Source organism: Musca autumnalis, unplaced genomic scaffold (assembly GCF_047663935.1).
Source record: "Musca autumnalis isolate F117 unplaced genomic scaffold, ASM4766393v1 scaffold_1, whole genome shotgun sequence".
NCBI classification, from domain to species: Eukaryota; Metazoa; Arthropoda; class Insecta; order Diptera; family Muscidae; genus Musca; species Musca autumnalis.
The window spans coordinates 113,533,600-113,559,107 of NW_027411644.1; the positions used below are offsets into that span (position 1 = coordinate 113,533,600).

At 38.5% G+C, this 25,508-nt stretch overlaps 1 protein-coding gene across 4 annotated transcripts in view; it reads right to left on the reverse strand.

The window, feature by feature from the left end:
* Positions 1 to 25,508, reverse strand: part of Sulf1 (Extracellular sulfatase Sulf1) — a 426,412-nt gene that overhangs the window by 150,764 nt on the left and 250,140 nt on the right. The window lies entirely within an intron of this gene.

Here is a 25,508-nt window from a genome sequence, read left to right on the forward strand (position 1 = left end):
TTAAAAGTTTTGGATGGGGTTTGATGGGTGGACTATATGGCAAAGTACCGTTATCAAGAATTTTAATTTGTTAAAAAAATATAAATTCCTAATATTTCATAGATTAGATCTTTTGATTGCCACCTTGGCTCTTGGTTTCCGTTAATTGGACATATCTTCCGAAGCGATATGTGTAAAAACTTTCTGCCCATCCCTGTAACCTTCTGAGATACATACATCAATATTTTAATGAAGGGTCAATTTGATATTAATGAAAAGCTCTGCCTTTTCTTTTATGTAATGACTGTGTTCCAGCTACATTTTAACATAGAAGCAGTTGACCTAGGTTGACGAATTTGTGTACGAGTACTTATGAGGTCATAGGAATGAAAAATTCAAATTTTGGTCCTTATCGGTTCAGATTTGGATATTGCCCCCATGACATTTGAAATTTGTGACATAATTATTCGTAATTGAGCGAAATCGGGCGAAATTATATATGGGAGCTATATTTAAATCTGAACCGATTTTTGTTTAAAGCGGTAAAACTGCTCAGGGTCCTAAGAAAATGTCACATATTAAATTTGAAGGCTATTCGATTAAAATTGACCGAAAGAAAGATTTATATGGAGGCTATAATCGTTAAAGAAACTCAGGGGACTAAGGAAAAAACACATTTTAAATTTGAAGGCTATTTATTCGATCGAAATTGACCGAGTTATAGCAAAATCGGGGAAAGATATATATGGGGGCTACATCCAAATTTGGAACGATATGGACCAAAGTTAATATTTTTAATTCCTATGCCATCATAAGTATTTGTGTTAAAATTCATCAACCTAGGTCAACTCCTTCTATTTTTGTCCACTTTTGTATGGAAGCGGCAGTGGAAAAATATTCACACCTGTCAGAATACCGCCCTGATGACTGCAACGGGTGCCTCCTTATGACACAATTGACAAACTTCATGAGGAGGCAAATGTTTTACCGTAGCATAAGCATAACAGGATTGGATGTAATCGCAGTGAGATTCCCTATCTCGATTTAATGGACAGCCTGCCCCACTCAATCACGTTAGGTGAGATCTTCATGATCTAGCGATAGAGGTCGAAAGATACAAACGAGAACCTCTAGACTAACGAGCCTATCTGGCAGGCTTGGATAGTTTTCACACATTCAACTAGGAAAAATAAGGAAATTATTTCTGGACACGCATGGGATTTCATCGCCTTCCGGGGTATAAATTGTAATAGGCGATGCGAAATTTATTCTGGAAAATAATGCTATGAACGATAACTAACTTTTCTTCTAAGATTTTAATGGTCAAATTACAAATTTCGTAAGAAATATTTTTGTTAACTTAGGTTGGCTCTATTATAGCTCCTTATAGCCCCAAATCATATCACTACCCCGCCCAATACAACATCGAACCCCAAATTGGACCAATGTTGATTGAATTTTATTTATGGGTTACTATTTTATTATAAAACGGCAAAATCCGCCATAAAACACTGCGCGGAAATGTTATAGAAACGTTTAATGCATTGTGACGACTGTGGTTCTATTATTTCGCATATTCATTGTAGTGTAGGGTAATAAATAGTCAGCTCCGCCTGAGTTTGACCTTTTCCTTACTGGATTTTATTACGTATTTTCCCAAATGAGAAAAAATTTTAATGCCCACACTTTCCAATATTTTGACATAATTCTTGGTTTACTTAGTTTCAATTTGTTTACTATCGAATATCATTATCCCATGTGAGAGGTAGGTACCCGAAGGATTTGAACGATGGTGTTCATATACGAAGAACTTCTACAAAGGACATTGGACCTATATGGCCAACCTTCGAAAGTGATCTAAGTATGGAGATATTACGAAATGCAAACTCGTTGATCGGTTGATCCGTTCGAGACTTATCGTGTGTACCAGCCAGTCAGAAAAACAGTCGTACGATTCCAAATTGTCTGAGTCAGATTTCGTCCAGCATACAAAAATATATTTTAGAAATATGTTTGGATCCAAACAAATATTTGTTTGGGACTGATTGCAAACAAATATATGTTTGGATCCATATGTATGCCACATTTTGTAATATATCTCAATTTTATTTGTTTGAGTACCAACATATTTTTTATGGGTGGAGAGAGAATTTTTGTCAAAGAGAGTAACAACAGGGCTCTCGCGGCTGCAAAATGCGGTTTTATAATAAAGAGCTGTGTGTATGGTGTAATAGGAGACGCAATAACCAATGTAGCAAGCGAAGAGGAAAATAAAAAAAGGATTTAATTATGTTGTTCTTTTTTCTTCAGTTCTCTAAACACAATCGTTGAGTAAAGACGGTAAAGTGAGTGAATAAATCAGTGTTTTGTCTTTTCTTGCCCAATACATTTTATAAATGAATCAAAAAGGTGAATGGAAATATTTTATTGGACAAGGAAGAAATCGCTTTTAATATTGGTAATTACATCAATACATTTTTCATATACATACATACGTATGTATATCTGAAATATGGATGTACCTATTTATTACATTATGTAATCATTTGATTCCAGATGCCGATTTCCCGCTGATGATTTCAACTTTGAGGAATATGTGTTTTATTTAAGAACTAAAGAGAAGTGTTCAAATATATTTCTAAATATATATTTTATTTCTTTTTAAAAGTGCAATTTTTTTTTTAAATTATTTCATTCAGTTTTTCTTTTATAAAAGTCTGTTATGCATTTCTTTGGAATTTTTTATGTACCTATGTGTCTGTTGTTGCTTTTTCTTTTTTCTATGCTTTTCAATAAACCACCACCATTTATAAATGTGTGTATACGTTTGTGACAGCCAGTAAGCGCTTATTGAAATATACGTTGCCTTGCTCTCAAAAAGCGCCCACTGGTGCATGTGTTGGTTTTTTTGTGGCTTTTGAGTTTGCATTTATTTGCTCCAGACATATATTTGTTTGCAGGACCCAAACATATGTTATGTTTGGAACTGATTGCAAACAAATATATGTTTGCCGCAAAATATGTTTGGGACATATGTTAGAGAGGCGTTTTTTTCTCCGTGTATATATTTATATGTGGTTCAAAACCCATACTTCGATGAAGCACATTTCTGATCGTTTCAAAGTATAAGCCTAAAGACTGAGTGTATACAAATGACAGCATTCACTTCATAAATTTGTCTATGAATTTCCCTCAGATTTTCCAATTGAAATATGTACATGTATTTTGTTTTGTCTTTAAACGCGCACGCAACACGCAGAGTTATAGGTTTGGTTCTTAAATCTATTCAGAAGGAAATATTGATTGAAAATATTCTCAAAATGTATTGTGTTGCTAATTTTTTCGAAGACCTTTTCTTAAAGAAGTTGCAACTTTATTCAGTATCATTTTTTGATTGGAAGAACCTTCCTTATCTGTGTTCAGTTATACAAATTTGAGATTTTAAACTCGTTTGTATTAACCTATAAAACAGTTATAAACTGTTTTATGATTCAAAGTTTTATTTATATGTGAAAGCAATAGCTCCAGTTATTGACAAGATAATTTTGTTTTGTTTTAAATATGTATAACACGGACCACACAATGAAATTTATGTATTTTTATTCATTTGATATTCTCCTCCTGGCCCAAAATAAAAATGCCTGAACTATGAACTTTACAACACGTTCATTTATAAAGAACAACATGACAGCAACAGCAATCACGGTGATAACGTGATTAAAAATTTAAATAAATAACAAATCGATTTGACATCCGAGATTTTAACAAAAAATGCATTTTACAACAACACAAAATCATATAATCCAATAAAATACCATTAAAACAAAAACAAGAGGAATAAAAACTTGTTTAAACAACAACAATAATAACTTACATGGCAGCCGAAAAAAAATCTGAGGGAAATTCATAAAAACTCAAACGCCAAAAAGGCAAACAACATAAAACGATGAAATGCTCCTCCATTCACACCACATATAAAAACAACAAACGCTGTGTAAAACAACTACAAAACATAAGACACGATGAAAATTTATGAAGAAGAAAAAAACTTGAGAAAATAAAAACAGACAGAACAATAACAAAAACTAAAAGAAAATAATAAAATAAATCTTAAAAAGCCAAACACATGTAAAGCGAAGACGCAGAACTGAAATTATGATGATCAACAGAAGAAGATAGTCGTAATTATTTTTACATAAAATGGGTAGGTGTTTCGTGTGAATGAAAGGGGGTTTGTTATGCTGCACCATAGTTAGGGGAACAGATACTATTAGTGTACATCACATTGACATATTGATGTCAGGTCCACATGCCAGCATATTGATTCACATTCACCATATCACGATAGTAATCTTACTTACTGAGTTAGCCTCTCTACATAACAAAGCCGAACTAAGAAAAGATTTCCATTCCAATCTATTTGTTGCTTTATTTCTGCAATTTGGAATACAGCGCTTTTCGATCTCTTCTTCCACTTGTTTGCTCCATCGAAGCCTTGGCCTTTCAGTTCTGCGGGTACCGCCATGCGTCACGTATGTATTTATACGCGTTTTTAGCGGGTTCATCATCGCTCATTCTTATGACATGGCCTAGCCAATGCAATCGTTATATATCGATACGTTTAACTATGCTGATGCCGTTGTATAGCCGATACAGATCGTGGTTCATATGAGGTCGATATTCGCCGTCACCGCATATTGACCAGTAGCACCACTTTGGAAGATTTGTTTCTCTCAAGCACATCAAGCACTGCCTTATCTTGCGCAAGTACCCAGGCTTCGTAGCCATACATTAGCACGGGTAGTATCAGTGTTTTTTTGTTAGCCAGTACTAATCCTCTTCTTATTTCACACTTCGGTGTCGAGGTAGACGAAGTCTTAAACTACCTCAAAACATATAAGTTCTGACGGCTATATGATTTTTTGAGTTTTTGGGCCAATACACACAACATGTTGTCAAAAATTTAAAAACAATCCCAGACGAGTCTTTCCAATCTGTGTGTGGGAGGTACACGAAGGAGTGTTCCGATGCAGTCAATATTCGAACATAATTCGAACCTGTAAGATATAATACGATGTACAACCTTTGGACCAAATCGGTTTCTCCCTTCGTAACAGGGCCCGCAAGAATAACTTTTTGGAAACAATTTTAAAACGATTCGAGACGAGCTGTTACTTTCCCCAAATTTTTTGTGGGAGGTATCCGAAGGACGGGACCGATATAGTCCATATTCCTACAAGATGAAATAATACGGTGAGCAAAGTCTGAACCAATCAGAAATTCCCTGCGAGAGTTATCTTGCGGATTTGCCATTTTAGTTGGTGCCTTCAAGCTCACAATGTCTAAAGTTGGACCAAATCGATTGCTTCCTTCGAGGATCTAGAACCATTATTTCAATGAGGCACATTTTTGGCAGTATATACCCTCATTAGTATATATGGGCAATATTATTGAAAATTTAACATCGTTAAAGCCAAGGTTTACACCTTTATAACTCGCGAATAGTGGTTGTATATTGTACAATTTAAATGCTTTTGGATAAAATGAAATGTTTTTAAACTTGGCAATAAATATTGGCCTTCAAAGTTGATTTGCGTGGAAGCTGTGGCTATATTTATGTTAAAAAATGGGTAAAAATGGGTTGAAGCCAACGTGACTTTTTTTGTTTTCTCTCGATTTGTGATTAAACCACTTTTTTCCCGATTTTCCTATCAAAGTGAAAGTAGAAGCCAACTAAATAAGGACCATCCCACCCAAGGCATATTTATATAAGGTAAATGCATGAATTACAACAACTAACAAATTTACAAAAACAACATTCTTGTTATTGAAAATTTAATGTCAAAGAAAATATTGAATAATGGGATCGTTCTACAAATTTTCTCAGGAAAAACATAAACACATTTTGAAAATCCTCTAGAGTAGCACAAATTTGAATCAAAATGTAAATATAAAGCATAAAGAACTGCAGTAGGTCATTGTTATTACACGTTTACGATGAAAAGAAGTATTTTATGATAGCATATTTTGAAGATTCAAATTTCAAGAGTAGACCCTATAACATTTTGAAAACCTAATTTACAAAAAAGTAAAAATACAGCTGATTGTCACTTCTACCTTATATAAATTTGCCTTGATCCCACCAATGTATAACTTTTCAAAATAAAAATCGACAAAAAGATGGAACGTGCCGACCAGCAGGATTTGCCGCAGGGCAAATATCTGGTCAATGGTTGCTGTTGCAGCAACGCAAATATGTTCCATCGTTGTTGTTATTGTACTAATGTTTGTTATTACGTTTGTATGCACGTTCTTCTGTTCAATCTGGCTCTGGGTCTATCCCCAGTTCCAGGAAAGTGGCTGCTCCGATGGGATGTAACCACAGATCCTCTGGAGTTAGATGAGTAGGTTTGGCAGTTGAAAAGGTGTTTTGTGTCGTGCGGGCCCATGCCGCATACTGGGCAGATGTCTTTCCGCCCAATAAGAATTTAGGCGACTGCAATATCCCGAGCGTAGTTGAGCCAAAACTACTCTGGTTTGTCGTGGCAGCTGCGATAGATGGACTCCGAGTACTTTATTCACACTATAATTGCTTAAGGCCTTGGCAACTGCGTCCGTGTGAATGCTATTCAAACCTGCTGGATATGCTTGTTGATCTAGGGGTTCTATCCTGTATCGTTGGACCTCTCCCTCTCGAGCATGGATATCCTTCCTGATCTGCCTGAATGTGTCGGGCCTACCCACAAGATGGTGATTGGGATAGCTCACACGGTAACATCCAAGCAGGTACTGCAACGAAAGCATCTCATTGTGTTACTTTACTGGGAGAATCTTTGCCTCCTCATGTAGATGGTCCACTGAAGATTTGAGGGGGCACCCTGTTGCTGTTCTCAGGGCGGCATTCTGGCAAGTTTGAATCTTTTTCCAATTCGTATCACATAATCTCGGGGACCAGACTGGCGCCGCATAGCTTACCACAGACCAACCTATCGCGTTATATGTGGTCAACAAGGTTTCTTTATCTGCACCCCAAGTGCTGTTTGTCGCAGATAGCTGTGGTGTGTGCGCACGACGTGAATGTAGTGTCGAATGTGACCCCTAAGATTTTGGGGCAGTTTGTGGTCGGAATTCTGCTACCGTCGACCACGACATTCAATTCTCTTCCAAACTGCGCTGTCCATGTGGTGAAGAGAGTGGCTGTTGATTTTGTGGCGGAAATCTGCATATGGAAAAAGGTGGTAAGATCGGTAAAATAGTTGTTCAGTCTCTCACAGAAGTCATCAGGATAGGTATTCGACGCCAGGATCGTGCAATCATCCACATACGTTACGATCTCGATGCCGTTGGAGGGGGCGGAATACAGGAGAGGTAGAGGTTAAACAGTTCCGGAGATATCACCCCACCTTGGGGGACTCCCTGTTTCACTCTACGGGGTTTGGACTTGTTGTTCCTGAATTCCACGTACGACTGGCGTCCACACATATAATTGACTATCCAATGTTTCAATCTTGGCCGGAGGGTTGTCTGCTCAATGTCCTCAAACAGCGTGGAAAGGCTTTTGATAAGCCACCATCGCACGGCCGTCTGTGGTTGAGTCCTTGACAAATATGTGTGGTAATGGCGTGCAGCGCAGTTGTCGTGCTGATACTGATACTGGGGAGGACTAAGGCCTCAAGGGTCTTTGCTGGCATCCTTGCCGGGCTTCCGTAGTGGGACCACCCTGCCCATTTTCCAGACTTCGGGAACAATGAGGGTAGATAGGGACAAGTTGAGAACTTTAGTGAGATACTCCACTCCCGGCTCATCCAGCTGCTTCAGCAATACCATGGAGATTCCATCAGGGCCCAACGCTTTGGATGATTTAGTGTTCCTGATGGTATTGGCAACATCATCCATTGTAAACTGTGGTGGTTCCTCTTCGGCAGGAAGAGATCTGATGCGACGTAATACTCTTGTTCCGGTTATGCTCGCCGACCTGCCTGTTAACTTCCAGTGTCAGCTCCCTGACTCTGGGCTCATTGGGGTTGGTTCGGCGAAGCTCATCACGCTCATTTGCTAATCACGTCGCCTCTGCTGGGAAGTTTGGTCTTACTTCGGGTATTCGACCAGCAGGTATATGGCGAGCGGCTGCAGCAGTGATGATGTATCGGAACGTCCTTTCCGCTACCCGAACATCAGAAGGATTGTGCAGTTCTCTGAAGCAGTGATTGGTGAACTCTCTGAAACCCGGCAAATCTGCTTTCATATGTCAGTTTTGATTTTTTGTTGGGCTTTTCTTGGTCAGATTAATTTTATGACAATAAAACGAGTTTTATTTCATTTTTTGCTCGACGTTTCGCCGGCTTTTTTCCAGTTTTTTCAAGAGCTTTTTTATTATTGAAATTTTTATTTACTTTTCATAACTATTCATTCTTATCAGTATTAAAAACTGGACTCCACAACACATAATTAATATAATAAAATAAATAATCAAAAAATATAAATAAATCACAGTAAATTAAAGCTAAATCACAGATGGCGTTACGTTATTGCAATGGAATACTTTCATATGATTGACGAATGTGCGGCGTTCAGAGGTAATGAAATCGGTTGGTCTGCTAATGGAGACAATTATGAGGAGATGGTCTGATCCAAGGGAAATGATGGGTTGCCAGGTAACGTCATTTGTCAGACCAGGTGACACGATGGTTATGTCTGGCGAGCTGTGACACTCTCCTCTAATTCTGGTAGGGGCGTCCTCATTGACCGGGCAAAACGTAGAGCTGTCAATCTGCTCAGCCAGCGCTGTACTTCTCTGGTCGTTTCCGAGGGCCGAATGCCACATCTCATGATGCGCATTGAAGTCCCGCAGGACCAGACGATTATGACCTTCATATGTTCCATCGTGTATTATTTCAGTTATTAGGTTCTGCAACTTGAACTAGTTGCGTCCATAAAGAATCAGAAGACATGTGAGTGGGGTTAACAGGACAGCTAAACAAATGCAGCGGGTCGTGTGCTCCCAGTCCATATGCCGGGCATGTGTTGGGTCGCGTGGCATCAATTCGGGCCCGATATGAATTTAGGCGGCTGCATCATCCTGATCTTAACTGGGCTAAAACCATTCGTGTTTGCCTTGGCAGTTGGCGTTCTTCTGCTGCGATATATGGGGGTGGTCCCCAAGTTCGACATTCACACTGTATCTCTGTACTGCCTGCGCGAATACATCAGTGTGAATGCTAGGATCGTTGATCTGGAGCAGCGTCGCCCATGAATTTCCATCAATGTTTTAGTATGTGTGTACGTATGGGTGAAGAAAACAACAACCACATGATGTCTATCGTTTGTTGTTATACACGTACACTGTAAGCGAAGAAAATGCAAAAACAACTCAGTGGGCGCTCTCACTATACTTCTTTGCATAGAAGCCCGTCTCTGATTTAGAGGTTCCAATTTATACCTTTGGGCCTCTCTCTCCCTCTCTAGATCATGAAGATATCGCTTGACGTGCCTGGATGGGGAAGCCTGTCCATTAAATCGTTACCTGGATGCTCACTGTGATTACACACTAGCAGGTACTGCATCGACAACATCCTGTTTTGTTGATTAGAGTTGTGCCAAGGGAACTATATGGAACTATCTAGTTCACTTCGCAGTTCCAATGGCCCACATTTTTCTTTGAACAAACTGCGTATAATTAATATCACACGCAATATTTCATGATGATACTCATACGTTTTGGAGCTAGTGTAAGGAACTAGGAACTAGATTACCCAACTCTAGTGTTGATGCACCGGTAAAACCTTAATTTTTTCGTCATGAGATGCTCCACTGGTGTCATAAGAAGGCAACCTGTTGCAGTCTTCAGGAAGGTATTCTGGCAGTTTTGAATATTCTTCTACTGCGTAGCGCTAACATTTGCATAGGTTAACACAGACCGGCCTATTGCTTTGTAAGAGGTCGACAAAGTTTGGTTGTCAGCGGCCAAGGTGCTGCCGGCCAGCGACTTGTTTCTAATTCTGATCTTATCGCTTAACTTAAACATGCTATCGTCCGTTACAGCCAATCGTTGGGACAGTTATTGCAATCATCGACCACTATATTCAGTGGGAGCTTCATTTCTGCCGTCAAAGTGCTGAACAGTGGCAGTGGATTTTGCGGCGGTTATTTTCATATTCCTCAGATGGAAGAACTGCACCAGGTCAGCTATGTAGACATTTAACCTATCACATATGTCATCGACGATATGACGCGACGCCAAGATCGTACAATCACCCTCATACATTACCATATCTATCCCGTCTGGAGGGTGTGGAATTTCACAAAGGTTAAAGTTAAAGGTTAAAAAGTTCCGGAGTTATCACCCCGCCTTGTGGAACTCCCTGTTTCACTCTATGGGTTTTGGACTTCTTGTTTCTGAATTCCAACAACGACTGGCGTCCGCACATATAGTTGATTATCTAATGTTTTAAACACGAATGGAGAGTGGATTTCCCTATATCCTCGAACAGCTTGGTATGGTCGACGGTATCGAAGGCCTTCGATAAGTCAAGTGCCGCTATAACTGTACGGTCGCACGGCCTGTTCTGGTTCAGTCCTCTACTTATAAGTCTAGATATGGTTTCGGGTATTCGAACAGCAGGTAAGTAGTGAGCGTCTGCTACAGTGATAATTTTCCCGGAAAGTTCTCTCAGCTACCCGAAGATTTGAAGGAGTGGGCAGCTCTCTGAAGCGGTGATTGGTAAATTCGCTGAACCCTTGCCAATAAGCTTCATCGTGGTTCCGAAAAGTACGGTGTTCAGAGGTTATGAAGTCGGTTGATTTATTTACGGAGACTATGATAGGAAGGACAGAGCCAAGGGATATAACGGGTTGCCAGACCTGGTGCCATGCAAAACGTGGTGCTATCAATTTGATCGGCCAATACTGTACCCCTTTGGTTAGTACCTAGGTCGGGTTCCTCGGTGGAGGTCTCTGGTATCCAAGTATGGATTTTGCGGCTGTTTACATTTAGTGGGTATTACTTTGCCACTGTGCTGATATGTTATCGGGATTGATTTGATTAAGCATTTGGACTTCATTTGCTATATTTAATCGGGTACGTACCTTTGCTGCACTATGTAGTGGTCCGAGTCTATGTTTGTTCTTGGGAAGGATCGTACATCCAACACGTTCGATGAATGTCTTCCATTTATCACAACAGGATCAATTTCATCTCTTGTTTTTTCTTTTGGTCTTGAGACAGCCATGTTCCCTTATGAATGTCGAGATGCTTAAATCTGGTATTGCTAAGTACCATGTTTTTTGCCGCAGCGGAGTCTATTAGGCTTATTCCATTGTCAGGTGCCTCACAGTGGAGACGGCATTTTTCGGCTGTTGGGCCAAACATATTTTCCTTTCGAATTTAGGCAATAATAACGCCTAGAATAGTTTTAATGTCATGGGCAGGACAATGGCCATATGTTTCTTCTAAGCCCTCTTAAAATATATCTTTGGTCTCGTCGTCCTTTTCTTGGGAGCATGAGCGCAAATAAAGCTGTGGTTGAAGAATTTTGCTTTATCCGTATTGTAGCAAGCCTTTCATTCACTGGGGTGAGGCTGGAGGCCAGATGTTTGAATATCCGACCAACTACAAATCCGCAACCGAACTCATGCTTTGTGTTATGGCAGCTATAATATAGTGCGTCACCTTTAGGTGTTGTTGTGACTCCTTTACCAATCCGTCATATTTCCCGTATGACAGGAATATCGGCCTAATATTTTTCAAGTACTTCTGCCAATGCCTTCTCCATAAAGAACACGTACATTCCTGGCGCAGATTCGCAGATCATGGTCCTTAAAACGTTTGGGGAGTTTCTCAACTATATAGGGGTTCGTTTCTCTTTGTTTTTTAATAAGTACGATGTTTTTTCGAGGGATGGGTTACTAGCCCAACGCCCATCCTAAGTTTTAAACGTTCACAAAATGATTTTAAAATTTGAATTTATTTGAATTATGGGCAATCTTTTGAAGTCACTGTACAGATATATAATTGAAAATAAACTTTGGAGCCACATGAAATGACTAAACTGACATAAAATTTGTTTCAGACTAAATTTCTTTAATTCTCGGAGTCATAAAAATGCCGTAAACGCTTTTTTCAAAGGTATAATTAAAAAAAATCCAAATTTGTTCAATATTTGAATGGTATAAACTTCCTGTTAGTTATTAGTAGGCTTAAATTTATTCATTCCTGCAACAGGAAATAATGTTTGATTTTTTTTCATTTCATACAGTTTTTCAAAAAAAAACATAAAAAGGCATCATTTCAAAAACTGAGAAGCCAATTGATAATTCCCTTCGCCGGGATGAAATCATGATATTGGTAGCGATCAGTAAAATTTTGCAACACTGTCAGTTCGTTTTAAAAAACATTACTCTCTGTAATAGAGGGTAATAAATGAAGTTGAGCCAATGGGGGAATACTCCACTCAAACAATCGAAAATGAGATTGAACTTCAACAATAAACAAAACAAACAAAAAACAGCCAAGGCACGGGCAAATGAATGGAGCTTTGTTAAAAACAAAAAAAACAAAATTCCAATAACAACCTCACAGGTAACTGTGTTGGTGTTCTTTTCAACTCACAGAATTCGAAGAATTCTTAGTTGATACGTGCTGACATGTTGCAAAATATTTTGATTTTGGTGTTTCTTTGGAAAAGCCGAAAAGTGAGTGTGATTCTCATTCATATGAGAATACTAGACACTTAAAGAGTTCGGTTTTTCGCTAAAAAGGCATCATTTCAAAAACTGAGAAGCCAATTGATAATTCCCTTCGCCGGGATGAAATCATGATATTGGTAGCGATCAGTAAAATTTTGCAACACTGTCAGTTCGTTTTAAAAAACATTACTCTCTGTAATAGAGGGTAATAAATGAAGTTGAGCCAATGGGGGAATACTCCACTCAAACAATCGAAAATGAGATTGAACTTCAACAATAAACAAAACAAACAAAAAACAGCCAAGGCACGGGCAAATGAATGGAGCTTTGTTAAAAACAAAAAAACAAAATTCCAATAACAACCTCACAGGTAACTGTGTTGGTGTTCTTTTCAACTCACAGAATTCGAAGAATTCTTAGTTGATACGTGCTGACATGTTGCAAAATATTTTGATTTTGGTGTTTCTTTGGAAAAGCCGAAAAGTGAGTGTGATTCTCATTCATATGAGAATACTAGACACTTAAAGAGTTCGGTTTTTCGCTAAAAAGGCATCATTTCAAAAACTGAGAAGCCAATTGATAATTCCCTTCGCCGGGATGAAATCATGATATTGGTAGCGATCAGTAAAATTTTGCAACACTGTCAGTTCGTTTTAAAAAACATTACTCTCTGTAATAGAGGGTAATAAATGAAGTTGAGCCAATGGGGGAATACTCCACTCAAACAATCGAAAAAAAAAAAAAAAAAAAAAAAAAAAAAAAAAACATACTTTTTTTAAATCGATTTGTGCGTAAACATTTTTTATATTTCAATGGAATAAACGTGATATTAGTGATTAATAGGCAAAAGTTCACTCATCCGTACTACAGGAAATAATTTTAGAGAAAAAATATCGTAATATCATAACCCTAATGTACATGCCTTATATACCCAGCAAAAATCCTCATTACAAACCTCCTTTCCCACCCATTATTTTAACAAGGGCATGTCGCGCGAAATATCTGGTTATTTTGTAACCACTGAAATAAGTAGTCAGAATCTACTCAGTATCTACTTATTTCAGTGGTTACAATCTACTTTGTTCAGTGGTTACAAAATAACCAGATATTTCGCGCGACATGCCCTTGTTAAAATAATGGGTGGGAAAGGAGGTTTGTAATGAGGATTTTTGCTGGGTATCTCCAAAATTTGCCTTCTAGCCAATCGTTTCAGTTCCCAGACATTCCACGAGCCCACCTTCAGCTTTATCCTATTTAATTTCTTATTGAATTGATACAAATTTCAAAATAATTTCATATTAAACATTTGCCTTAACCCTACGCATTTAAAAACATAAAAATTAGATTTTCTGAAAAAAAAATATATAAAGAAAATACCAAACTCATAATGACCTGAGTTATAAACATTCCCATCAAGACCTTCATTATTTTGCATTAACAACTCAAAACCAGCTGTTGATGCATAATTTAGAATTTCAGTCATGCACTCGTCGTCGTTCGGCTAAAAGATAAAAAACGAAATAAAAAGAAATCATAAATTCGAATTTAGTGAATATTTATGACACAAACAAGTCAAAAAGAGTTGAACTCCAGAATTTAATCGTCCGTCGTTCATCCAGTAGTCACCCAGCCAGCCAGCCATTCATCCATTCATTCGCGAGCCAAAAATAAACACCAAACGTTCCGCTTTTGTCTATGATCTCGCTCGCTAGCTGGTCGTTGTATGTATTTAGTTGATGGCCATTAGTTGAGCGTATAATGAGTGCAATGTGTTAAATACCACCCACTCCCATCTGCTCCTTCCATATAATGCTTTATGGGACCGGCGTTTTTTCGTCAGTATACTAAATTTTACAAAACAAAGGCGGTCTAGCAAACAACGCATAATTTTCCTTTACAGTTTGTAAATGCATTTCGTTTACGAGCATTTAATTAAAGCCAAAATAATTATGCTCTGTAATTTATGTTGTAGTAGTTGTTTGAAGGGTATTTTCTTTACATTCTATTGCGAGATAAAATGAGAAAGGTGGAAATGATGAACCAAGACCATAATTTTGAAAAATAGAAACAAGTGTAATAATTTGTGAGGTGTGATTGGAGCCAGAGGCCCTATGCTCCTCAAGAAGAAGAAGCGTGGAGCCAGAAAGCCATCGATGTTCGCTTCATCTAGTATTTTTTTAGAAATATCTAAACAGTCGGTTTAAAACAAAAAACTTGAATTTACGGTATCAAACCTACGAAAACATAAACTTTCGTTTACTAATTATACCCTTAGACTTTAGGCTAACGAGGACAGGTGATCAAAAATGTGCCTCACCGAAATAACGTTTTTCGATTTAGCTGGGTCCGTTCGTCTGGCTGGCTGGTGCACACGATAACTCTCGAACATATTCACCTATTTACTCCAAACTTTGTATTTTGAAATTCATAGTTCAAACTTAGATGAAGTTCGCCGATCGATGCACTCCTATAGGTACATCCCCCAGAGAAGTTTTTCACTAAATTAGTGCCCACCATAACTCTCGAAGTGAGTAACTGATTTTGCGTAATATTTCTTCGAGACATCGATTAGATTCCTCTATCACAAAATGGCAAAATTTTTCACAAAATTCCGTATTGAAATTTTTAGCTGCAGATTGTCCTCGCGACTACTATATTGACGAGGAATTATCTTGCCCTCGACAATATTATAACGCCGTATTAGAGGTCACGAAGACAACCTGCACCTAAAAATGTTAATTCGATCCCAGACTAAAATTACCGATGAACTCGATAACTTACCCCGATATCTGTTTGGTACCAGATCGAATTATCAATTATAATATTGTGTTAAGCCGATCCGTGACGCCCCCTTTCATCAGCCCTTTGATTTTCTTCAATGTCGCAAATACCCAACATCAAGTTACGAAGGTCTCTAAGGCTTTTTAATGAGTTATTTTAAGGCCGCTTGACTATCGACATAGAGGGTCACTGGCCCATTAATGTCCCATTTTTATACCCTCAGCCTTTAGGCTAAGGAGGGTATATTCACTTTGATACGATGAAAATGTGCCTCATCGAAATAATGGTTTTAGACCCCAAGTATGTTTGGACGAAATGTGTTTCAGACAATTTGGAGTCGATCTAGCCATGTCCGTCCGTCTGTCTGTCTGTCCTGCTGGCTGGAGCGCACGATAACTCTCGAACGGATGAACCGATTCGGTTCAAATTTTGGCTTTCGTATTATTTTGCCCAAACATAGTTTAAGTTCGAAGATGAGCTACATCGGTCCACCCCTTCCGGTACCTCCCCCACAAAAGTTCGAAAATGTTCGGAAAGTTTGTGCGCAGGATAACTATTGAAGGGAGTGACCGATTTGGTCCATACTTTGTATAGTGTAAACTTTCTACCAGAGTAATATGAGGTTCCAATATGGCCTCAATAGGTCCACTCCGTCGGGTACCTAACACACAAAATTTCGGAAAAATTCAGTTTAGGGCCATGTCTCGTATCGCTTTGATTTTTGTTTTAGCAACTTGTATTCACTGCGCTCCATACAACGGTACAAGTTTCATCAGGGGCAAGTCCATACTTCCTGAGAAAATAGCATGAAAGTTGCAAAAAACCCCTATAACACCGTGTAAGGTGGTTGGAGCGCACGATAACTCTCGAACGGATCTGCCGATTCGGTCCAAAATATGGTCTTAGTAATATTTTGTCAAAACATAGTTTAAGTTTGAAGATAAACCATATCGGTCCATTCCTTCAGGTACCTCCCCCACAAAAGTTCAAAAATGTTCGAAAAAAATGTTCGTACGGTAACTCTTGAAGGGAGTGGCCGAATTGGTCCTATACTTTACACATCCTAATATATCTACCAGATATAGATCAGGTTCAAATATGGACTATATTTGTCCACTCTATCCGGTATCTCCCACACAAAATTTCGGATAAGTTGACTTTAAGACCTGATATTGAATCAAATTGATTTTTGTTGAAGCAACTTGCATTCGCTGCCTTATTTACGATGTTAAACGTTTTTTTTTAGGGGCAAGTCCATACTTCTTGAGCAAACAGCCCGAAGAGTGTAAAAACCCCCTGTGGCACCATATGTTGCGGCTGGAGATCCACTTCCATAACGGTCAATGTCGATCCATTCCTTTTAGTATCTCCTCCGCAAAACTTTTGATCTTTAATCCTAATCAACATTTTTGTCTGTTCAAACGCCCAAAATTTTTAAAACCCCCTAAATACATACGTATTTGGGAAAAAATTGTTTCAATATACACATGCTGAGGGTATATCTCTGTCGGCAAAGCCGACTGATACTTTTTTACTTGTCTATTGTTTATACGGTCTGCGGCCATTTTAATTATCATTCAACTTTTATGGAATTCTGAAGTCTAGGATAGCGCTGTGTCTGCACCTGTTCCAGTTTTAATCTTTGAACCCTCGGTATAGATTTTCTATCGCGTATGCATCTCCAAATGTACCTACAAATTACACCGTTCATAATTTTCCTTGTCATAATTTCAAATTGGACTTCTGCAACTTGACATGACTTTGTCACATTGCAAAATCATCTTTCAAAGAATTCAAGCTCTTCATTTGAATTGTTTCCATTTCACTTGGAGACAAATTTATTGGGACAAGTGTCAAATATGGTGCGGTCCATGCATTTAGAAGATGTACCATAAAAAAACATGTTCATACATATGTACATATTTATGTACATATGTGGCAATAGCCACACTTTATCCATCCATAAATTGGAAATGCAAAATGCTTAGATAGCCTTTTTCATATGAATTGTGCCTTAACATTTTAAAGATTGTGCCAACAAAACGAAAGAAAAAAAAAAACAACAAACATTAATTGCGGATAAGTACAACAACCTCTTGAAGTAATGAACTCCAAACATCTATGGAGTCATGAAACACATTAACCATGTTAATGTTGCCTTTTTGTTGTTGTTTTTTTATGGTGGCCAAACAGCAGTTGGTGAAATTTCATGTTGTGATCACAAAAAAGGGCGCTCGCTTGCTCCCTGGCTGGCTGTCATGGGGTGTACTGAAGTGTTAGAAACTCATTAAAACATGTGTTTGTTTGCGGCCTCCTAATGATATTCTTCTACTCAAATTAAATCATAAAGAAAACTAAAATGCCGCACAGTTAAGTGTCGTATGACACAGTTTATGGTTTGTACATATGTATGTATGTACATACATATGTGCTATTAAAAATGTCGTATGGTCATCGTCAACATGCGTTTTATGAAATTCGTGGTATTCTAATTTTAAGCTCAAGGTCTTTGCCTCGAGGAGGTGGCATGTAATTTTGCAAAGGATAATGGTTTAATTTATGTATTTCAGATATACTAGGAAGATTATCATCAAAAAGGCCAAAGTGCATTAACGTTTGTGGGTGGCATGCTCTTCTTTGGAGAAGCCTGGAGAAAGTTTTTCCTAGAAGGAACTGGAAACTTGGAGAAGGGTAGGCGATATATGAAGATCAAAGAAAAAAACAGTTACGAAAGAGAATTTCAAACCAGCAATAGGCTTTACAGTGTCCCATCAGCAAGGGAAGGAGACTTTCTCATTGTTGCTACTGGTGTATATTAAGAAGTTATTCAGTTTCAAGTGAATTTTATAGAAGAAAGAATTATTGTCGGTTTAAGGTTGGAAACATTTTTAAAGTATGTATTAATATAAGGGTCTATAAAACACGGTGCGCCTGCACCAACTTTAAATGGAAGGTGCATACCCGGGTAGTTGCTCCTGATTCTGAAACAGCAATGTTCATAGATCAAAAAAATCAAAAAAAAAAACAAGTAAAAAAGTATCAGTCGGCTTTGTCGACAGATATATACCCTCAGCCAACGTGAAGTGAAACTTTCACCTACGGGCAGATCGAATGTATTTAAGGTCTCTTCAGAATTTTGTGGCCCTTTTTGGACATTTGAACTTGCCGACAAAAATCTGGATTAGGAATTAACTGCACTAAGACACAAATGTTGAACTTTTGTGGGTGAGGTACCCTTAGCGAGTACCGATAGGGACCAATTTAGAAGTTAAACTAAATTTTGAAAAAAAAATATAAGGAGATCCAAAGTTTGGACCAAATTGGTTGCCCCCCCCATTCAAGTGATATCGTCATATCATTTTAGTGGCATTTTTTTAAATATTGAGGAGAAGTACCGGAAGTTGTGGACCGGTATTGCCCCATGATAATATGACGAACCATTTTAGAAGTTAAACTAAATTTTGAAAAAAAAAAAAATATAAGGAGATCCAAAGTTTGGACCAAATTGGTTGCCCCATTCAAGTGATATCGTCATAGTATTTTAGTGGCATTTTTTTTTAAATATTGAGGAGAAGTACCGGAAGTTGTGGACCGGTATTGCCCCATGATAATATGACGAAGATCCAATGTTGGACCAAATCGGTTGAACAGTTCGAGAGTTATCGTGCTTTCTGACCGCCACATATAGTGACATAGGGTTTTTTTTACACCTTTCGGGCTGTTTTCCCAAGAAATATGGACTTGCCTCTGAAAAAAACGTTTACCGTCGTAATGGAGGTAGCGAGTGCAAATCGCTTCAACAAAAATGAAAGTGATTCGAGAGCAGGTCTTAAAGTGAACTTATCCGAAATTTTGTGTGAGAGGAACCAGAAGGAGTAGATAAATATAGTCCATATTCGAACCTAATCTATATCTGGTAGATATATTAGGATGTGCATAGTATGGATTACATCGGTCACTCCCTTCAAGAGTTATCGTGCGCACAATTTTTCCGAACATTTGTGAACTTTTGTGGGGGAGGTACCTGCAGGAGTGGACCGATATGGCATATCTTCGAATTTAAACTATGTTTGGACAAAATATTACGAAGGCCAAATGTTGGATCGGCAGATCCCTTCGAGAATTATCTTGCGCTCCAACCACTACACAAGGTGTCATAGGGGCTTTTAGCATCCTTCAGGTTATTTTCTCAGGAAGTATGGACTTCCCCCTGATGAAATTTGTACCGTCGTATGGAGGGCAGTGAATACAAGTTGTTGCAACACAAGTCGAGGCGATTCGAGAGCAGGTCCTATTCTGAACTTATCCGAAATTTCGTGTGGTAGGTACCCAAAGGCGTAGACCGATTGAGTCCATATTGGAACCTCATCTATGTTTGGTAGCAATTTCAGGATGTGCAAACTTTGGACAAAATCGGTTACTCCCTTTATGAGTTATCGTGCGCACAAATTTTCCGAACATGTTCGAACTTTTGTGGGGGAAGTACCGGAAGGAGTGGACCGATATAATCCATCTTCGAACATAAACTAAGTTTGGACAAAATATTGCGAATGCCAAGTTTTGGACCAAATCGGTTTATCCATTCGAGAGTTATCATGCGCACCAGCCAGCCAGACGGACGGACATTGCTAAATCGACTCCAAATTGTCTGAAACAAATTTCGTCCGAACATACTTGGGGTCTAAAACCATTATTTTGATGAGGCACATTTTGCCCGTATAAAAGTGTATATACCCTCGTTAGCATAAATGCTGAGGGCATAAAAAACAAACAAAAAAATCGCCGGAGGGCTTTTTAAATAAATCGCGGTCAAAGCTCACATTTTTAGTTTTATTTTAGGTTTTCGCGATTTTGCTTGGAAATCGAAAGTCCTATCGAAATGGGGCTAAAGAAAATGTTGTTTCTGTGTAATTTCTCATGAGGATTGACCTTCAAGAGGATTCACCTTTGTTTCTAAGTTTTACCATTTTTGAGATATTGAAGTTCAGGTCACATTTTTAGGTTTTTTGTTAGGTTTTCGCAATTTGTTTGAAAATGGCAAGACTTATCGAAACGAGACTAGGGAAAATGTTATAGCTGTGAAAATTCTCTACAATATTGGCTTTACTTTTTTCCTAGGCTGTACCATTTTTGAGATATAAAAGTTTAAGTTGGGAAATTACAGTCATGACATTGTTTTATAAAGAGGCGATACAGTCAGTGCATTGTCCCAATTTGAACTCCCATATCTCAAAAATGGTAAAACCTACGAAAATATCATAAAGATCAATCTTGTAGAGAAGTTTCACTGCTACAACATTTTCTCTAATCCTTGCGGTTTCCAAACAAAAACGTGAGAACCTAAAAAAACATTAAAAATGTGATTCATTTAAAAAGCACTCCGGTGATTTGTTTTGTTTTTTTTTTTTTGATTTTTCTCACCTATGAACATTGCTTTTTCAGAATCCGCAAAAACTTCCCAGGTGTAAGCACCTTCCATTTAAAGTTGGTTCAGGCGAAAAGTGAGAAGCACACTTTCTTTTAGAAACACCCTTTGTTTCAGAAAGGGTCTATAGAAGCACCCTTTCTGTCAGAAAGAGTCTATAGAAACACCCTTTTTCAGCAAGGGTCTATAGAAATAACCTGTCTGTCAGAAAGTTTCTATAGAACACACTTCTGTCATAAAGGGTCTATAGAAGCAAATTTTCTTTCAGAAAGAGTCTATAGAAGGACCCTTTGTTTCAGAAGCACACTTTCTATAAGAAAGTATCTGTTTCTGTCAGAAAGGGTGTATAGAGGCACACTTTCTGTCGGAATGGGTCTATAGAAGCACACTTTCAGTCAGAAAGGGTCTATAGAAGCACACTTTCTGTCAGAGAGGATCTATATAAGCCCCCTTTCTTTCAGAAGGGGTCTATAGAAGCACCTTTTGTTTTAGAAATGGTCTATAGAAGCGCACTTCCTACCAGAAATGGTCTATAGAAACAACCTGTCTGACTTCTGTCATAAAGGTTCTATAGAGGCAAAATTTCTTTCAGAAGGGTCTATAGAAGCACCCTTTTTTTTCAGAAAGGGTCTATGGAAGAACCCTTTGTTTCAGAAAGAGTCTATAGAAGCTAACTTTTTATTAGAAAGGGTCTGTAGAAGCACACTTTCTGTCAGAGAGGATCTATATAAGCACCCTTTCTTTCAGAAAGGTCTATAGAAGCACCCTTTGTTTTAGAAATGGTCTATAGAAGCATACTTTCTACCAGAAAGGGTCTATAGACACAACCTGTCTGTCAGAAAGGTTCTATAGAAAAACACTTCTGTCATAAAGGGTCTATAGAGGCAAACTTTCTTTCAGAAGGGTCTATAGAAGCACCTTTTGTTTCAGAAAGGGTCTGTAGAGGCACCCTTTGTTTCAGAAAGGGTCTATAGCAGCAACCTTTCTTTTAGAAAGGGTCTGTAGATGCACCTTTCTGTCAGAAAGGGTCTATAGAAGCAACCATTCTTTCAGAAAGGGTCTATAGAAGCATGCTTTATGTCAGAAAGGGCCAGTAGAGGCACCCTTTTTGTCAGAAAGGTTCTATAGAAGAACCATTTCTTTTGGAAAGGGGTTAAGGAAGCACATTTCCTTTCAGAAATGGTTTATAGAAGCACCTTTACTTTCAGCGGAGACCAAATGATCTTCGACTGGTCTTTGAAGGAAAGGCCAATGGGACTTCTATGAGAGGAGCAATAGGTATGCAATGTTTTATGTGAAAACCTACTGGTCTTCTTTGATTCTGGTCTTCTATGTGAAGGTCTACTGATCGTCTAAGAGATCTGTTAGTCCTCTGTGATAAGACCTGTCGGCTTTCTATGAGAAGTTGTTAGTTAGGAGACGTCGAGACCAACAGGTCTTCCATGAGAATACCAATTGATATTCTAAAATAAAAATACCAACTGGTATTCTAGGAGAATACCAACAGGTCGCCAGTGAGAAGGCCAATGGGTCTGCTTTTATGAGAAGACCAATGGGTCCTCTTCTATGAGAAGACCAATACGTCTTCTTCTATGATAAGACCAATGGGTCTTCTTCTATGAGAAGACCAACAGGTCTTCTATAAGAAGACCAACTGGTCTTCTATGAGAAGACCAACTGGTCTTCTATGAGAAGACCAACTGGTCTTCTATGAGAAGACCAACTGGTCTTTTATGAGAAGACCAACTGGTCTTCTATGAGAAGGCCAACTGGTCTTCTATGAGAAGACCAACTGGTCTTCTATGAGACCAACTGGACTTCTATGAGAATACCAACTGGTCTTCTATGAGAAGACCAACTTTTCTTCTATGAGAAGACCAACTGGTCTTCTATGAGAAGACCAACTGGTCTTCTATGAGAAAACCAACTGGTCTTCTATGAGAAGACCAACTGGTCTTCTATGAGAAGACCAACTGGTCTTCTATGAGAAGACCAACTGGTCTTCTATGAGAAGACCAACTGGTCTTCTATGAGAAGACCAACTTTTCTTCTATGAGAAGACCAACTGGTCTTCTATTAGAAGACCAACTGGTCTCCTATGAGAAGACCAACTGGTCTTCTATGAGAAGACCAACTAGCCTTCTATTAGAAGACCAACTGGTCTTCTATGAGAGGACCAACCGATCTTCTATGAGAGAATCATTTGGTCTTGTTTGAGAAGATCAAATGGTCTTATATGACCTCTCTAATTTTGCTATTATATAACTTATTTGCTCAACTTAACTTATCTCTCCCTTTCAGGACATAACTTCATTCGTATTCACTGAGTCACAACAGTTTTGCATTTGCCCGAAATCCCAATGTAAAAAACATATTTGCTCTGCTGACAAACTCTGACAAAACTGAGATTATTTGTCATTTTGGCATTTTGGATAATTTGTGCATAAATGGCTGTGTTGCATTTCGACAAGCTTGGCATTTGGCAGTGGCAACAACAGCAGAAGCCACATCATTCGTACTACAACCACATTTCACATTTGAAGTCTATTCAAAAAATAAAAAAGTACGCCAAAGCAAATAGACTCTATTTAGGGTCCAACTGCTGCATATCCATTGCTTTTCGGCCTGCCTGCCTGCCTGCCTGTCTCATGCCTCAGTTGCATTTTCAAGTTGATTTCATTGGATTGGATGATATTTCTGGTCCACCAAATCCCATGCCAATAGAAACCTCATGACAGTAGAAGTCCAACTATGGAGAATAAGTGAAACGAAAACGAACGAAAGAAACAAAACCCAAAAAAATTACACACGACACTGTCAGCCAACATTAGGCAATTTATCTCGACATTACAGCAAATAACAAACTGCAACAACAACAACAGCATATTTTGATACATGCATCAATAGCTGGCAAACCAAACTGCCAGCTTGCTGTTAGCTACTCATGATGTCGTATGTCGGAAACTCCATGTATGTCATTATACATCACACTCGCACTGCCACTCTCACTATGTATGGACATTGGGCTATGCAACTGGGGGTCTTATGAAAGATTTTGAAATAATCCTTACAAGTACGGAAAGCGTTTGTCAAATATTCACTATGTAGTTGTTTGTGTTGCTGTTTGTATGTATTTGGCCATACCATGGTGGCAGGGAACGACGACGACACGTAACATTTCAGCCAGTTCAAAATAAATGTCTATTTTGCTGCTAATGCAGATGATGGTGATGGCAATGATGGAGCTGCTGCTGCATGTCGTGTCATTCACTTATTTCCCAATATCATCAGGCATTTCTCTTTTTTTAAGAAATACCAGGGTGATGAGGGAAATTTATGCAAACAAATGACAACGGAACAAATACACTCGACATGCTCATTCAAATGGTACGTGCGGTCAAGGTAACGTACCCTACAACAGCTTGAGGAGATCAACTAGACATGGTGGTTTTGGACAATTGCTGAAGAGGCTAGAACATTAGAGACACATTGCAAAACTATATGATGTGAAAGAAAGACAATGATATACGGAAATTAGAGGTTCATTTCACCACACCTTAAAAAGTTCGAGGCAGACTCACATAACTTATTGCTAGATATTTGTTTTGCCTGTCAAGAGAAGAAAAAATTAATTCAATTTAATTAATTGAGTTAAATCAGATGCAATCTCATGACAGGAACTTTAGCTTTTTATCTTAATAACCTTTTTAAAATCCTTATGTAAATGGTTGTTTAAAAGCCCCGCGCCGAGCTTTGGCTGTTTGGCTTGATAACTAAACTGAAATGCACACCTGAAAAAACGATTTATCTCAATATTAGGTGTTAACACCCAACATTGTCCAATTGACGCCCTTTTGTTACACTTGGGTGTAGGCAAATTGATCGGCATTCCATTGCAGTGTTATCTCGGTATGACAGTCGTTAGCATTTGACACGCCAACTATTTCGATCCAGTTGCCATATTAAATGTCAGTTTGAATCTTACTTATCGCTACGAAAAATCTTTGCAGTTGATTAAAAACAAAAATGCTGAACTAATGAAAAGCGTCAAGCGTTATTCAATTTGAAACAAAAAATAAATAATTAAAAATATTTAAATGCAAAATAAACAAGAAGGCTAAGGTTGATAGGAAAGAACATTACACCAAAACTGTAATGGATCTGATCGGAGGTAGTTTTTATAGAGGAGCTTAAGGACGTATAGACGAGCTGAAGGTCGTCTTTATAGACGAGCTGAAGGTCGTCTTTATAGACGAGCTGAAGGTCGTCTTTATAGACGAGCTGAAGGTCGTCTTTATAGACGAGCTGAAGGTCGTCTTTATAGACGAGCTGAAGGTCGTCTTTATAGACGAGCTGAAGGTCGTCTTTATAGACGAGCTGAAGGTCGTCTTTATAGACGAGCTGAAGGTCGTCTTTATAGACGAGCTGAAGGTCGTCTTTATAGACGAGCTGAAGGTCGTCTTTATAGACGAGCTGAAGGTCGTCTTTATAGACGAGCTGAAGGTCGTCTTTATAGACGAGCTGAAGGTCGTCTTTATAGACGAGCTGAAGGTCGTCTTTATAGACGAGCTGAAGGTCGTCTTTATAGACGAGCTGAAGGTCGTCTTTATAGACGAGCTGAAGGTCGTCTTTATAGACG